The sequence below is a fragment of the Kogia breviceps genome, chromosome 11 (genome assembly GCF_026419965.1).
Source record: "Kogia breviceps isolate mKogBre1 chromosome 11, mKogBre1 haplotype 1, whole genome shotgun sequence".
NCBI classification, from domain to species: Eukaryota; Metazoa; Chordata; class Mammalia; order Artiodactyla; family Physeteridae; genus Kogia; species Kogia breviceps.
In genome coordinates, this window is record NC_081320.1 from 62,973,960 (window position 1) to 62,990,749 (window position 16,790).

The 16,790-nt window shown below is 40.0% G+C and overlaps 1 non-coding gene across 1 annotated transcript; it reads right to left on the minus strand.

The window, feature by feature from the left end:
- Positions 1-15,318: 15,318 nt before the first annotated feature.
- Positions 15,319-15,425, minus strand: LOC131766042 (U6 spliceosomal RNA). Its single transcript, XR_009338345.1, has one exon. It is a non-coding gene; the product is annotated as a U6 spliceosomal RNA (small nuclear RNA).
- Between the last annotated feature and the right edge of the window lie 1,365 nt (positions 15,426-16,790).

The window sequence follows — 16,790 nt, forward strand, 5'->3', positions numbered from 1 at the left end:
AGTCAGGAAGCTGGCACGGGTCTCACTGGGCTAAAATAAAGCCATTATCAGGGCTATGTTCCTTTCTGGAAGTTCTAGGGGAGAATCTTTTTCCTTGCCTTCTCCAGATTCTAAGCTGCCCACATTCTTTGGCTCATGGACCCTTTTCTCCATTTTCAAAGCTAGCAGTGGTAGACTGAGTCCTTCTTATGCTTCAGAGTTCTAACCCATTCTTCTTATCCTCTTCAAATTTTAAGAGCTGATGTGTATAGATTGGGTCCACTCAAATAGTCCTGGATAATCTCCCCACCCCAGTGTCTTTAATTACTTCAGCAAAACTCCCTTTTGTCAAATAAGGAATATATTCACAAATCCCAGGGATTAAGTTGTGGACATATTCAGGGGGCTATTATTCTCTTTACTACATAATACAAAACATACAGTAAATTGAACAAATCTTAAGTATACCATTTGATGAATTTTGATGTATCTATACCCTTAGAACCACAACTAGGAAAAAATATAGCACACTTTCAACTCTCTTGTTTTCTGGAACTTCTTGTTCTTCTGGAACCTCCATATGCTCATCCAGAAACAATCACTCTTTGACCTATATCACCACTGATTAGTTTTGCCTGTTTTTAAACTTCATATAAATGGAATCAAGCAATATGTACTACTTTTGTGTTGGGCTTCTTTTTCTCAATACTTTGTGAGATTAATTTGTGTTCATACAACTATAACAATAATTTATCTTTTGTATTCCTGTGTATTATTCCACTGTGTGCATATACAATATTTACCCATTCTCCTACTGTTAGGCATTTATTTTGTTTACAGTTTGGGGCTATTGTGAATAAAGATATGATGAACTTTCTTTTGCATGTCTGTTGATTCTTATGCATACATATGTTCAGCTTTAGCAGATACCACTGAAGAATTTTCAAAGCAGTTGTAACAATTTATACTCCTACCAGCAGTAGAAGTTTCAGTGGCTCTGTACCCTCACTGACAAATCATATTATCGGACCTCTTGATTTGGGGGCTTCAGGTAGGGTTATAGTGGTATCTCACTGCAGTTTTATATTTGCATTTGCATTTACTGAGCACCTTTTCTCATGCTGACTATTTGTATATTGCCTTCAAGTCTTTTTCCCATTTTACTTTTAGTTCAGTCATTTGCCTTTAAAAAAAAATAACTTGTAGATGTCCTTTATATATTGTGAAAAGAGGTCGTTGTCAAATATATGTATTTCAATATATTTCTCAACTGTGACTACTGTTTCACTCTTAATGACAACTTTTGGTGATAAAAGTTCTTAATTTTTTTTTTTTTTTTTTTGCGGTATGCGGGCCTCTCACTGCTGTGGCCTCTCCCGTTGCGGAGCGCAGGCTCCGGATGCGCAGGCTCAGCGGCCACGGCTCACGGGCCCAGCCGCTCCGCGGCATGTGGGATCTTCCCGGACCGGGGCACGAACCCACATCCCCTGCATTGGTAGATGGACGCTCAACCACTGCACCACCAGGGAAGCCCAGAGTTCTTAATTTTAATAGAGACCATTTTATTGACTGATCGATTGATTGATTGTTTTTATTTTTGTAAGCTGTATTTTATTAGGCTTGACATTTTTGTGAGTGGGGGTGAGTGAATATTTGGAATATATAAATTGAATGCCAAGGTACTATTTCCTGTATTGAATTAAATGAATTATCCATTTTAACTCATCTGTTCTCTGTGGTTTACACTAGGGTATGTTTATGTGCTGCTTTTTATAACTACGTAATGATACAGACCATTTTAGAAATTTTTTTATGGTTAATGTTTTTGAGTTATATTTTGAAAATATTTGCCTACTCCAAGGACATGAAGATATTCTCCTATGTCATCTTCTAGATGCTTTATTTCTTTGCCTTTCACACTTAGGTCTGTGGTTCACCTTAAATTACTTTTTTGTATGGTGTGAGGGAAGCATCACATTACATTTATTTCTAATATGAATATCCGTGTAGCTCAGCACCATTTATTGAAAATGCCATTTTCAGGAAACTTGGAATATAGTCTTGGCATTACAGTTAAAGTTATTCTACATAAGGTCAGGCAAGTTGCTTAATCTTTTGTGTTCAGTTGACCTTATTGGTAAGAAGAGAAAAATAATACTGTAATAATACTTCCACCTTATAGTACTACTGTGACACTGAATTCAAAACAAACTTGAAGAAGAAAAGCTTGATGTGCAAAGCTAAGATTTTAGCTAAGATGTTATTTAAATATATATGTACATATGTGTGTGTATATATGTATATATACACAATTCACCATAAGTTCACATTTCTTTGTGAAATTATTATTGATATATATGGTGAAGATTCTAAGACCCTGAAAGATACTAAAGAACAGTTAAATTAGCAACAGGAGAATAAACTAATTTTAAAACAAATTTAGAGTTCATTGTGTTATAGTCTTTAAGCGAAAACTAATCTTAAAATTATATTATGCATATATACAGCAATTCTCTATTAACCAGAGCCCTCCCGTCATTAATTTGGCCAGAGAAATGAGTGTGTGTAATAGTCACAAATGTTGAAGTTGTTGAGTCTTTCTGGGGACTTGTCTGATATAATTGAGTATGCTCATAAATTCAGAATCATGGTGGTTAGAAAAGGTACAATCTAAAAAATACTTACAGGATATAACACAGAGATACAGTGCTCAATAAATGTATGAATAAATGAAAAATTTCTCCTTTCTCTGTGCTCCCGAAGTTCTATACCGTATGAGTTGTGTATCTTATTGTGATCATTTATTTACATGCTGTTCCCTCCTGGGCTGTGAAGTCCAGAAGAGTGAAAGCTCCTTTAATCATCAGGAGTCCCCAGTGCCTGACACATACTTAGATACTTCGAATATATCTCTCAACTAATGCTGATAGACTTCTCAGAATAACTTCCTGGTGATTAGGGGAAAACATGACCTCCTTTAAGGCTTTGACAAAGACAATCCAGGGCCAGATGAGAAAGCATTAATTAGCATATTGTGCGGGCCAATGCGTGTTTGCACACAGGTGAAAGGGGGTTGACAGGAGGAGGAACTCCCCCACAAAGGTAGGAAAACTATGAAGAAATCAGTTCTATACAGAAAGACTGTCAGCTTCCCATCAAAACAGTTGACCTCAATACCTCTGGATATGAGTTCTGAACTAAATGAATATTCATGGCCATGCAACAGATAATATGGGCTGTCTCTGCCATGATAATGAATTTCTATCTTTTATGCATCCCATCCATTAGGATGGATTAACTGGCCACTTGTCTAGACAAACTGGTCTAGGCATTTGCTCCCTTTTTAACGTTGGCCAAAATGTTGATGGAGTGTCTCTGCAGATGAAACCTGCCAGCATTGTGGGATTGTGGCTTAAAGGACTATGCTGTATAGCTGACCCCCTTGACGGGAAAGATGCAGCCCAGAATGCTTTCTTTTCTACCCCATGTTATTGACTTGCAGTGAAGGTGGAACAATGTCAGCTGAAATCAAAAGAAACTGAGAGGGCTGGGTCATTTTGTAAAATCGTCATTTTATATATATATATATATATATATATATATATATATATATTTATTTATTTATTTATTTATTTATTTTTTATTTTTTATTTTTTTGCGGTACGCGGGCCTCTCACTGTTGTGGCCTCTTCCGTTGCGGAGCACAGGCTCCGGACGTGCAGGCTCAGCGGCCATGGCTCACGGGCCCAGACGCTCCGCGGCATGTGGGATCTTCCCAGACCATGGCACAAACCCGCGTCCCCTGCATCGGCAGGCGGACTCTAAACCACTGCACCACCAGGGAAGCCCTGTCATTTTCTGTAGACACCACTAAACAAGGCTTAATTAACAGCAGCTGGACAGGACCAAGTGGGATGAACTTGGATTCCCTGGGATGAGTGTTTTACATGCCCACTGAGTGTTCAATTAGGCCCAGAGCATGGTGTCCAAAGGATGGAACATTGGTGTTGTTTCAAGCAAGAGGCTAGCACTAGAGGAACTTAATACGAATGTTCGCTGATGATAGTAGAAGTACAGAAAATGGACCTGTCCTACTTATTAAGCACCTGCTCTAGGCACTATATACATTATTTAAGGTAAGGCTCATAAAAACTTTTTGAAGAGCAATATTATTATTTCTCCAATGCAAATATTAAAATGAGGTTCAGAGAGATTAAATAATTATTTCAAGGCCATACTGTTGGAAACAGATTCAGAAATATTTAAACCAGGTACATCTGACACTGAGGCTTGGAGTGAATTGAAAAATAAAGGGGTATTTTAGAAATTTAGATCAGTGCTGCCCATACAAAAGCCACTGCTTTTTTAGAGGGAGGCCTTCAAGATGGCAGAGGAGTGAGACTCGGAGATCGCTTTCCTCCCCACAAATACATCAGAAATACATCTACATGTGGAACAACTCATACAGAACACCTACTGAACCCTGGCAGAAGACCTCAGACCTCCCAAAAGGCAAGAAACTCCCCAGGTACCTGGACAGGGCAAAAGATAAAAGGAAAAACAGAGACAAAACAATAGGGACGGGACCTACACCTCTGGGAGGGAGCTGTGAAGGAGGAAAACTTTCCACACACTGGGAAGCCCCTTCACTGGCAGAGACAGGCGGCGGGGGCGAGGGGGAAGCCTCGGAGCCATGGAGGAGAGCACAGCAACAGGGGTGTGGAGGGCAAAGCGGAGAGATTCCTGCAGAGGATCGGTGCCGACCAGCACTCATCAGCCCGAGAGGCTTGTCTGCTCACCCACCCTGGCAGGGTGGGGCGCTGGGGGGGCGCTGGGAGCTGAGGCTCGGGCTTCTGTCGGATCGCAGGGAGAGGACTGGAGCTGGCTGTGTGAACACAGCCTGAAGGGGTTAATGCACCACAGCTAGCTGGGAGGGAATCCGGGAAAATGTCTAAACCTGCCTAAGAGGCAAGAGACCATTGTTTTGGGGTGCGTGAGGAGAGGGGATTAAGAGCACCACCTAAATAAGCTCCAGAGAAATGTGCAAGCCGTGGCTATCAGCGCGGACCCCAGAGACGGGCATGGGACGCTAAGGCTGCTGCTGCAGCCACCAAGAAGCCTGTGTGCAAGCACAGGTCACTCTCCACACCTCCCCTCCCAGAAGCCTGTGCAGCCCGCCACTGCCAGGGTCCCGGGAACCAGGGACAACTTTCCCGGGAGAACGCACAGCGCGCCTCAGGCTGGTGCAACGTCATGCCAGCCTCTGGCGCCGCAGGCTCAGCCCGCATCCGTACCCCTCCCTCCCTGCGGCCTGAGAGAGCCAGAGGCCCCGAAGCAGCTGCTCCTTTAACCCCGTCCTGTCTGAGCGAAGAACAGATGTCCTCAGGCGACCTACACGCAGAGGCAGGGCCAAATCCAAAGCTGAACCCCAGGATCTGTGCGGACAAATAAAAGAAAGAGAAATCTCTCCCAGCAGCCTCAGGAGCAACAGATTAAATCTCCACAATCAACTTGATGTACCCTGCATCTGTGGAATACCTGAATAGACAACGAATCATCCCAAATTGAGGAGGTGGACTTTGGGAGCAATGATATATTTATTTTTTTCTCTTTTTGTGAGTGTGTATGTGATTTTGTCTGTATAGCTTGGCTTTTACCATTTGTCCTAGGGTTCTGTGTGTCCTTTTATTTATTTATTTATTTAAGTATAGTTTTTAGTGCTTGTTATCATTGGTGGATTTGTTTTTGTTGCTCTCTTTTATTTTTATTAATTATTTTTTATTTTAATAACTTTTCTCTCCTTCCTTCCTACATTCCTCCCCTCCTCCCCTCCTCCACACCTCCCTTCCTCCCTTCCTTCCTCCTTCTTTTCTCTCTTTCTTTCTTTCCTTCTTTCTCTCTCTCTCTCTCTCTTTCTTTTTCTTTCTTTCTTCCTTTCTCCCTTTTATTCTGAGCCATTTGGCTGACAGGGACTTGGTGCTCCGGCCAGGTGTCAGACCTGTCTGTCTGAGATGGGAGAGCCAACTTCAGGACACTGGTTCACAAGAGACCTCCCAGCTCCACGTAATATTAAGTGGTGGGGCTTCCCTGGTGACACAGTGGTTGAGAGTCTGCCTGCCGATGCAGGGGACACGGGTTTGTGCTCCGGTCCAGGAAGATCCCACATGCCGTGGAGTGGCTGGGCCTGTGAGCCATGGCTGCTGAGCCTGTGCATCCAGAGCTTGTGCTCTGCAAAGGGAGAGGCCATAACAGTGAGAGGCCTGCATACCACAAAAAAAAAAAAAAAAAAAAAAAAAAAATATATATATATATATATATATATATATATATATATATATATATATATAAAGTGGTGAAAGCTCTCCCATAGACCTCCATCTCAATGGCAACACCCAGCTCCCCTCCACAACCAGCAACAGCAAGCTCCAGTGCTGGATACCCTATGACAAAAAACTAGGAAGACAGGAACACAACCCTGCCATTAGCAGAGAGGCTGACTAAAATCATAATAAGGTCACAGATACCCCAAAGCACACCACTGGATGTGGTCCTGCCCACCAGAAAGACAAGATCCAGCCTCATCCATCAGAACACAGGCACCAGTCCCCTCCACCAGGAAGCCTACACAACCCACTGAACCAACCTTACCCACTGGGGGCAGACACCAAAAACAACAGGAACTACAAATCTACAGCCTGCAAAAAGGAGACCCCAAACACAGTAAGTTAAGCAAAATGAGAAGACAGAAAAACAAACAGTAGATGAAGGACCAAGGTAAAAACCCACCAGACCTAAAAAATGAAGAGGAAATAGGTAGTCTACCTGAAAAAGAATTCAGAGTAATGAGAGCAGAGATGATCCAAAATCTTGGAAACAGAATGGAGAAAATGCAAGAAATGTTTAACAAGGACCTAGAACAACTAAAGAACAAACAAACAATGATGAACAACACAAATGAAATTAAAAATTCTCTAGAAGGAATCAATAGCAGAATAACTGAGGCAGAATACTGGATAAGTGACCTGGAAGATAAAATAGTGGAAATAACTACTGCACAGCAGAATAAAGAAAAAAGAATGAAAAGAACTGAGGACAGTCTCAGAGACCTCTGGGACAATGTTAAACACACCAACAGCTGAATTATAGGGGTCCCAGAAGAAGAAGAGAAAAAGAAAGGGACTGAGAAAATATTTGAAGAGATTATAGTTGAAAAATTCCAAAATATGGGAAAGGAAATAGTTAATCAAGTCCAGGAAGAGCAGAGAGTCCCGTACAAGAAAAATCCAAGAAGAAACACGCCAAGACACATATTAATCAAACTATCAAAAATTAAATACGAAGAAAACATATTAAAAGCAGCAAGGGAAAAACAGCAAATAACATACAAGGGAATCCCCATAAGGTTAACAGCTGATCTATCATCAGAAACTCTGCAAACCAGAAGGGAGTGGCAGGACATATTTAAAGTCATGAAAGGGAAGAACCTACAACCAAGATTACTCTACCTAGCAAGGATCTCATTCAGATTTGATGGAGAAATTAAAACCTTTACAGACAAGCAAAAGCTAAGAAAATTCAGCACCACCAAACCAGCTTTACAACAAATGCTAAAGAAACTTCTCTAGGCAGGAAACACAAGAAAAGGAAAAGACCTACAATAACAAACCCAAAACAATTAAGAAAATTGTAATAGGAACATATTTAAGGATAACTACATTAAATATAAATGGATTAAATGCTCCAACCAAAAGACACAGACTGGATGAATGGATACAAAAACAAGACCCATATATAAGCTGTCTACAAGAGACCCACTTCAGACCTAGGGACACATACAGACTGAAAGTGAGGGATGGAAAAAGATAGTCCATGCAAATGGAAATCAAAAGAAAGCTGGAGTAGCAATTCTCATATCAGACAAAATAGACTTTAAAACAAAGACTATTAGAAGAGACAAAGAAGGACACTACATAATGATCAACGGATCAATCCAAGAAGATATAACAATTGTAAATATTTATGCACCCAACATAGGAGCACCTCAATACATAAGGCAGATGCTAACAGCCACAAAAGGGGAAATCGACATTAACATGATCATAGTAGGGGACTTTAACACCCCACTTTCACCAATGGACAGATCATCCAAAATGAAAGTAAATAAGGAAACACAAGCTTTAAATGACACATTAAACAAGATGGATTTAATTGATATTTATAGGACATTGCATCCAAAAACAACAGAATACACTTTCTACTCAAGTGCTCATGGAACAGGATAGATCATATCTTGGGTCACAAACCAAGCCTTGGTAAATTTAAGAAAACTGAAATCATATCAAGTATCTTTAACAACCTCAATGCTATGAGACTAGATATCAATTACAGGAAAAAATCTGTAAGAAATACAAACACATGGAGGTTAAACAACAGACTACTTAATAATCAAGAGATCACTGAAGAAATCAAAGAGGAAATCAAAAAATACCTAGAAACAAATGACAATGAAAACACAACGACCCAAAACCTATGGGATGCAGCAAAAGCAGTTCTAAGAGGGAAGTTTATATCAAATCTTACTTCAAGAAACAAGAAACATCTGAAATAAACAACCTAGCGTTACACCTAAAGCAATTAGAGAAAGGAGAACAAAAAACTCCCAAAGAGAGCAGAAGGAACGAAATCATAAAGATCAGATTAGAAAAAAATGATAAAGAAACGAAGGAAACGATAGCAAAGATCAATAAAACTAAAAGCTGCTTCTTTCAGAAGATAAACAAAATTGATAAACCATTAGCCAAACTCACCAAGAAAAAAAGGGTGAAGACTCAATCAATAGAATTAGAAATGAAAAAGGAAAAGTAACAAATGACACTACAGAAATACAAAGGATCATGAGAGATTACTACAAGCAACTCTATGCCAATAAAATGGACAACCTGGAAGAAATGGACAAATTCTTAGAAAAGCACAACCTTCCAAGACTGAACCAGGAAGAAATAGAAAATATAAACAGACCAATCACAAGCACTGAAATTGAGACTGGGATTAAAAATCTTCCAAGAAACAAAAGCCCAGGACCAGATGGCTTCACAGGCAAATTCTATCAAACATTTAGAGAAGAGCTAACACCTATCCTTCTTAAACTCTTCCAAAACATAGCAGAGGAAGGAACACTCCCAAACTCATTCTTCGAGGCCACCATCACCCTGCTACCAAAACCAGACAAAGATGTCACAAACAAGAAAACTATAGGCCAATATCACTGATGAACATAGATGCAAAAATCCTCAGCAAAATGCTAGCAAACAGAATCCAACAGCACATTAAAGGACCATACACCATGATCAAGTGGGGTTTATCCCAGGAATGCAAGGATTCTTCAATATATGCAAATCAATCAATGTGCTATGCCATATTAACAAATTGAAGGATAAAAACCATATGATCATCTCAATAGACACAGAAAAAACTTTCAACAAAATTCTACAGCCATTTATGATAAAACCTCTACAGAAAGTAGGCATAGAGGGAACTTACCTCAACATAATAAAGGCCATATATGACGAACCCACAGCCAATATCATTCTCAATGGTGAAAAACTGAAACCATTTCCACTAAGATCAGGAATAAGACAAGGTTGCCCACTCTCACCACTCTTATTCAACATTGTTTTGGAAGTTTTAGCCACAGCAATCAGGGAAGAAAAAGAAATAAAAGGAATCCAAATTGGAAAAGAAGAAGTAAAGCTGTCACTCTTTGCAGATGACATGATACTATACATAGAGAATCCTAAAGATGCTACCAGAAAACTACTATAGCTAATCAATGAATTTGGTAAAGTAGCAGGATACAAAATTAATGCACAGAAATATCTTACATTCCTATACACCAATGATGAAAAATCTGAAAGAGAAATTATGAAAACACTCCCATTTCCCACTGTAACAAAAAGAATAAAATATCTAGGAATAAACCTACCTAAGAAGACAAAAACCTGTAAGCAGAAAACTATAAGACACTGATGAAAGAAATCAAAGATGATACGAACAGATGGAGAGATATACCATGTTCTTGGATTGGAAGAATCAACATTGTGAAAATGACTATACTACCCAAAGCAATCTACACATTCAGTGCAATCCCTATCAAATTACCAATGGCATTTTTCACAGAACTAGAACAAAAAATTTCACAATTTGTATGGAAACACAAAAGACCCCAAATAGCCAAAGCAATCTTGAGAAAGAAAAACAGAGCTGGAGGAATCAGGCTCCCTGACTTCAGACTATACTACAAACCTACAGTAATCAAGACAGTATGGTACTGGCACAAAAACAGAAATGTAGATCAGTGGAACAGGATAGAAACCCCAGAGATAAACCCATGCACATATGGTCACCTTATCTTTGATAAAGGAGGCAAGAGTATACAATGGAGAAATTTCTCCATTGTATACTCTTGAAGACAGCCTCTTCAATACATGGTGCTGTGAAAACTGGACAGCTACATGTAAAAGAATGAAGTTAGAACACACCCTAACACCATACACAAAAATAAACTCAAAATTGATTAAAGACCTAAATGTAACACCAAACACTATAAAACTCTTAGAGGAAAACATAGGCAGAACACTCTATGACATAAATCACAGCAGGATCCTTTTTGATCCACCTCCTAGAGAAATGGAAATAAAGACAAAAATAAGCAAATGGGACCTAATGAAACTTCAAAGCTTTTGCACAGCAAAGGAAACTATAAACAAGACAAAAAGACAACCGTCAGAATGGGAGAAAATATTTGCAAATGAAGCAACTGACAAAGGATTAATCTCCAAAATATTCAAGCAGCTCATGCAGCTCAATATAAAAAAAGACAAACAACCAAATCCAAAAATGGGCAGAAGACTTAAATAGACATTTCTCCAAAGAAGATATACAGACAGCCAACAAACATATGAAAGAATGCTCAACATCAGTAATCATTAGAGAAATGAAAATGAAAACTACAGTGAGGTATCCCCTCACACCACTCAGAATGGCTATCATCAAAAAATCTCCAAACAATAAGTGCTGGAGAGGATGTGGAGAAAAGGGAACACTCTTGCACTGTTGGTGGGAATGTAAATTGATACAGACACTATGCAAAACAGTATGGAGTTTCCCTAAAAAACAAAAAATAGAACTGCCATATGACCCAGCAATCCACTACTGGGCATATACCCTGAGAAAACCATAATTCAAAAAGAGTCATGTACCACAATGTTCATTGCAGCTCTATTTACAATAGCCAGGACATGGAGGCAACATAAGTGTCCATTGATAGATGAATGGATAAAGAAGTTGTGGTACATCTATACAACAGAATATTACTCAGCCATCAAACAAACGAAATTGAGTCATTTGTAGTGAGATGGATGGACATAGAGACTGTCATACAGAGTGAAGTAAGTCAGAAAGAGAAAAACAAATACCTTATGCTAACACATATATATGGAGTCAAAAAAAAAAAAAAAGGATCTGAAGAACCTAGGGGAGAGGAATAATGAAACAGATGTAGAGAATGCACTTGAGGACACAGGGAGGGGGAAGCGTAAGCTGGGATGAAGTGAGAGAATGGCATGGACTAATATATACTACCAAATGAAAAACAGATAGCTAGTGGGAAGCAGCTGCATAGCACAGGGAGATCAGCTCGGTGCTTTGTGACCACCTAGAGGGGTGGGATAGGGAGGGTGGGAGGGAGACGCAAGAGGGAGGAGAGGTGGTGATATATGTATATGTATAGCTGATTCACTTTGTTATAAAGCAGAACCTAACACACCATTTTAAAGCAATTATACTCCAATAAAGACATTAAAAACAAAGCAAAACAAAAAAACAAAAGCCACTGGCTACATGTAGCTTTTGAGCACTTGAAATGTGGCTAGTCCAAATTGATAAGTGCTATAAGTGTAAAATACACATCAGATGTCAAATATTTAGCATAAAAATAATTATTTGGATATATTTGATAAAGTAGCATATATTATCCAAATTAATTTCACCTGTTTCTTGTTAATTTGCCAATCAACTAGAGAATTGAACATTACACATGTGACTCACACTGGAGGCTCACATTATATTTCTATGGGGCAGCAACTGTACTGGGGGTGCAAGGACAGAGCATCAGTCCTTTTATTTCAACAGGATGGAAATAAAACACTAGTTCTCAACCAGTGGCAGTTTGCTCCACCTCCTCCAAGGAACATTTGAACGTCTGGAGACATTTTTATTGCCGTGACTGGGTTCGGGGTGCTGCTGGCATTTAGTGGGAAGACCCAAGGCTACTGCTAAACATCCTGCAAGGCACAGAATGGCTTCCCAAAGCAAAGAGATTTAGAGCCAAAACATTAAGACACTTAGATCAAGGCTGAGAAACCCTAGATTTGAGGACAAGGAGTGTTAGCATAAGCAAGTGAGGTTCTCCATTCTCTGAAGAATCAGGGCACTTAGCAGAGAGGTGAACAGGAATGTTGACATAGGAGCTAGAAATTCAGCACTAGAAGCAAGGTACAAGGATTAGGTCTCGGTAGTTCTATTTTTAGTTTCTTAAGGAACCTCCATACTGTTCTCCACAGTGGCTACATCAATTTACATTCCCACCAACAGTGCAAGAGGGTCCCCTTTTCTCCACACCCTCTCCAGCATTTGTTGTTTGTAAATTTTGTAGATGATGGCCATTCTGACCCATGTGAGGTGATAACTCATTGTAGTTTTGATTTGCATTTCTCTAATGATTAGTGATGTTGAGCATTCTTTCATGTGTTTGTTGGCCATGCGTGTGTCTTCTCTGGAGAAATATCTATTTAGGTCTTCCACCCATTTTTTGATTGGGTTGTGACCCAGCAGTCTCACTACTGGGCATATACCCAGAGAAAACCATAATTCAAACAGACACATGCACTCCGATGTTCACTGCAGCACTATTTACAATAGCCAGGACATGGAAACAACCTAAGTGTCCATCAACAGAGGAACAGATAAAGAATATGTGGTACATATATACAACGGAATATTTCTCAGCCATAAAGATGAATGAAATTGAGTCATTTGTAGAGACGTGGATGGACCTAGAGACTGTTATACAGAGTGAAGTAAGTCAGAAAGAGAAAAAGAAATATCATATATTAACACATATATGTGGAATCAAAAAATTGGTATAGATGAGCTTATTTACAAAGCAGAAATAAGAGACACAAACATAGAGAACACGGATACCAAGGAGGAAAGGGGGGTGGGTGGGATGAACTGGGAGATTGGGATTGACATATATACACGTTGATACTATGTATAAAATAGATAACTAATGAGAACCCACTGTATAGCACAGGGAACTCTACTCAACGCTCTGTGGTGACCTAAATGGGAAGGAAATCCAAAAAATAGGAGATATATGCATACGTATAGCTGATTCACTTTGCTGTACAGTAGAAACTAACATAACATTGTAAAGCAACTATACTCCAATAAAAATTTTTAAAAAGGATTAGGTCTCAGAAAGAAATAGCATGAATCTATTCAGGAGAACTAAGGCCCAGAGGCCCAAGCACCTGCCACACCAGTCCATCCATCAGAGTGAGGCTGGAGTTACTTACATGCAGTGATTAGGGAAGAGCCAACCTTATTGGTCCAGCACTTTTAACTGTGGGCAAAAAAGACGTGCAGAGACTTGGAGCCAGGCTGGGCCTGACAAACCTGACAAGTGAGATCAATTACATGATTTTTCCCGAAGATTTTTTCCATGCATGAGTGTCAACCTCGGCACCCACTTATGTCAGGGCTCAGAGAACAGTCTCTTCAACCAAATGGTACAAACCGAATTTATGAAAAAGAGAATTGGCTGTGTGGGATAAACCAGCATTTTCTGGAGATGCATTATTGGTTTCAATAGACCTTTATTATACATTTTAGAACACATTTCAAGTCAAAGAGACAGCTAGGCTTTTGTTGATGACTAAATTTCAGCAGCAAAATTTGAAACCTGTGATGTGTGCATATTAAACCATAGAGGCCTTCACTTCAGAGGATGAAATGATTAAATTCTGCCTCTGTTCCTGAGACACTGCAGGGTGAGGGACGATGTGTATACTGTCAACAGTTTATTTTTAGCCTGGGCTTGAGACAGAATATTCTCTCTCAGTGTGCTCAACAATGGATGGCTTTCCCTCTCTTCAGGTATTTGCCTACCTCACGTTGGTCCATATCTGACTGTGAATGTTAAGAAAGAGGGCCATGGCATAGTTACATGGGCATAGGCGACCTTAGTCGCTGCATCCCTTTGGGCCTCTCCACTGCCCACGTTTCCACACATACCCTGCACACAAGAGCAAGCTGAGAAACACAGTCAGGGCGTTCCATTACCCTCTCGGGGGAATCTGCTTTTTTAAAAAAGAGGAACCAAGAAGAAGGCAGGGATGAAAGAGAAACAAAGAATGAGAGCAATGGGACTGGCAAGGTCTGGGCTGGGGCCTGGGTTCCACTCTCACTCTCATAGCTGAGTAATCATGAGCAAGGGACACAACCCACTCCTGCCTTCGTTCCATTATTGTGAAGTAGGAGCCATAGCTCACCGACTTCTTGGGCTTACATGAGATTAACAAAGAGCATCACTTGTTCAGAGCATGGACTCTGGAACCGTAGCAGCCGGGCTCAAATTCTGGCTTTGCCACTTCCTTTCTAGGTAACCTTTCACCAGTTACTCATCTCTGCATCTCTGGGAAGTGAGAGAAAGAGTAGCCCCTATCGACCACGTGGTGTGAGGACTAACTGGGTTATGACGGGTGAAGCACAGAGAGCTCTCTGGTCCTAGGTTACAGTGTCACTTGGCACTTGGCAGAAAACAGAGATATGGGGCCTAATATGATACAAATGTATCATCTCCCTGGCCCTGTGATAGGTCTGCTTGGGGCACAGTGGATTTATATCTTTTGGGGTGACAACTTTTGTCCTGACTGTAAGTGGAATTAGGGAGATGAGTGGCTAGACCAGCCTCCTGAGTTTTTAGTTTTTCTTAGTACAGTATTTCAAATGTTTTATTGGTTAAATGATGATAAAAATATCATCTTTTAAATTTAACTTCACATATTATCATAAGGATAAACATATCTAAAAATGCTTTTGAAATTAACTGTGTAAAATAAGTACAGGGCACTGTATTAGGGATTAAGACTAAGCAAGAAATGGTACAACAAACTACAAAGTAAAAATATTTGGCTACTGGCTAAACTTTTAGAATTTGAGAGAAAAAGAAATATAACTCAAAATAAAAAAATTACCCTAGACATAAAAATACACAGAAAAAATATGGAACGCTTCACGAATTTGCGTGTCACCCTTGCGCAGGGGCCATGCTAATCTTCTCTGTATCATTCCGATTTTAGTATCTGTGCTGCCGAAGCGAGCGCCAGCCTCCTAAGTTTAAAGAATGGACACAGAAAGTCCTTAGAGCTCACAAATCTAGGGAAGAGCAAGTTTTTATCTGTCTCCATGACTATCTGATTTGACAATGGAGATGGTGAAAAGAGTACCCTGTAAAGACAAGGTGGTTTATTTACACGTAGGCACTGAATTGAAATAATATACAGTCAAGTGGGACAGACCTAGAAGAATATTCCTAAGTAGTACTAAGTAAGTCTTTAGTGCCACCCCACGTCTGCAATGGTAAGGTTCCCTCTCTAACGACACCTGCCCATGTTTTGCTGCACCCGAATCACTCTCTTCACCAAAATCACTGCTATTCTCACTTTGAGCACTGCTGGGGACCCTTTCAGAGTCATGGAGTCACAGAGCAACTGAATCGGTCAAAACTTTGAGAATATCTACACTGAAGTCCCATTTCTCAGGTAACTAGACTAAGGCCAAGATATGTTACCCAGATTAGTGACCCAAACGACACAGCAGCAGAGGTGGGATGAGAAACCAGAAAGTTTCTATGATAAAAAGAGTACAGAATTAGCCACCAAAGAGATCTGGATTTGAGTGCCATTTTGCCAAGTAGTAACTGTACAGACTTGCGAAGAACTTTACATACTCTCCACTCTTTGCTCTCTCATCTGCCAGATGAGAATAATAATCATCACAGCACATGGTTGTGAGGATTTAATGAAATGAAATATTAGAGAATGTCAAGTGGCAAAGCTTTGCAATGGGAATGTGCTGGCAGGTCTGAGGAACAGAACAGGGTGCTGCAGCTGGAAGAGGGTGGGCAAGGGTGGCAGGAGATGAGGTCATCATGCTGATGACAGTATTTAGGGCCTTTGAGTCATGATAAAGGCTTTGACCTTTACTCTGAGTAAGATGGGATACTTCTGTGGAGAGTATCCTTCTGACCACTGGGGAAAGAATAGACTGTAGAAGAGGCAGAGAACAGGTAGAAGGACATTACAATAATTCTGGCAAGAGTTGACTGTAGCTGGGGCCAGAGAACAGTAGTGGAGATACTGAGAAATGTTTGGATTCCAGAAATATTTGGAAGTCAGAGCTCAGATGAAGCTGATGAAATGGACGTGAGGTATGAGAGACAAAAGAAGAAGAGTTAAGGATTACTCTAAAATTGTTGATTTGTTCCACTGAAAGAAGAACAAATTTGGTAGAGGAAAAGAGTTAATTCAGTTTTGGGGAGAGTAAATTTTGAGTACAAGTAGAAATGTTGAATGAACAGCTGGGTATATGAGTTTGGAGTTAATGAGAGAGGAGCTGGTTGGAGTTATAAAATGTGGTCATCATTAGGATACAGATAGTATTTAAAACCTTGTCCCCAGATGAAATTA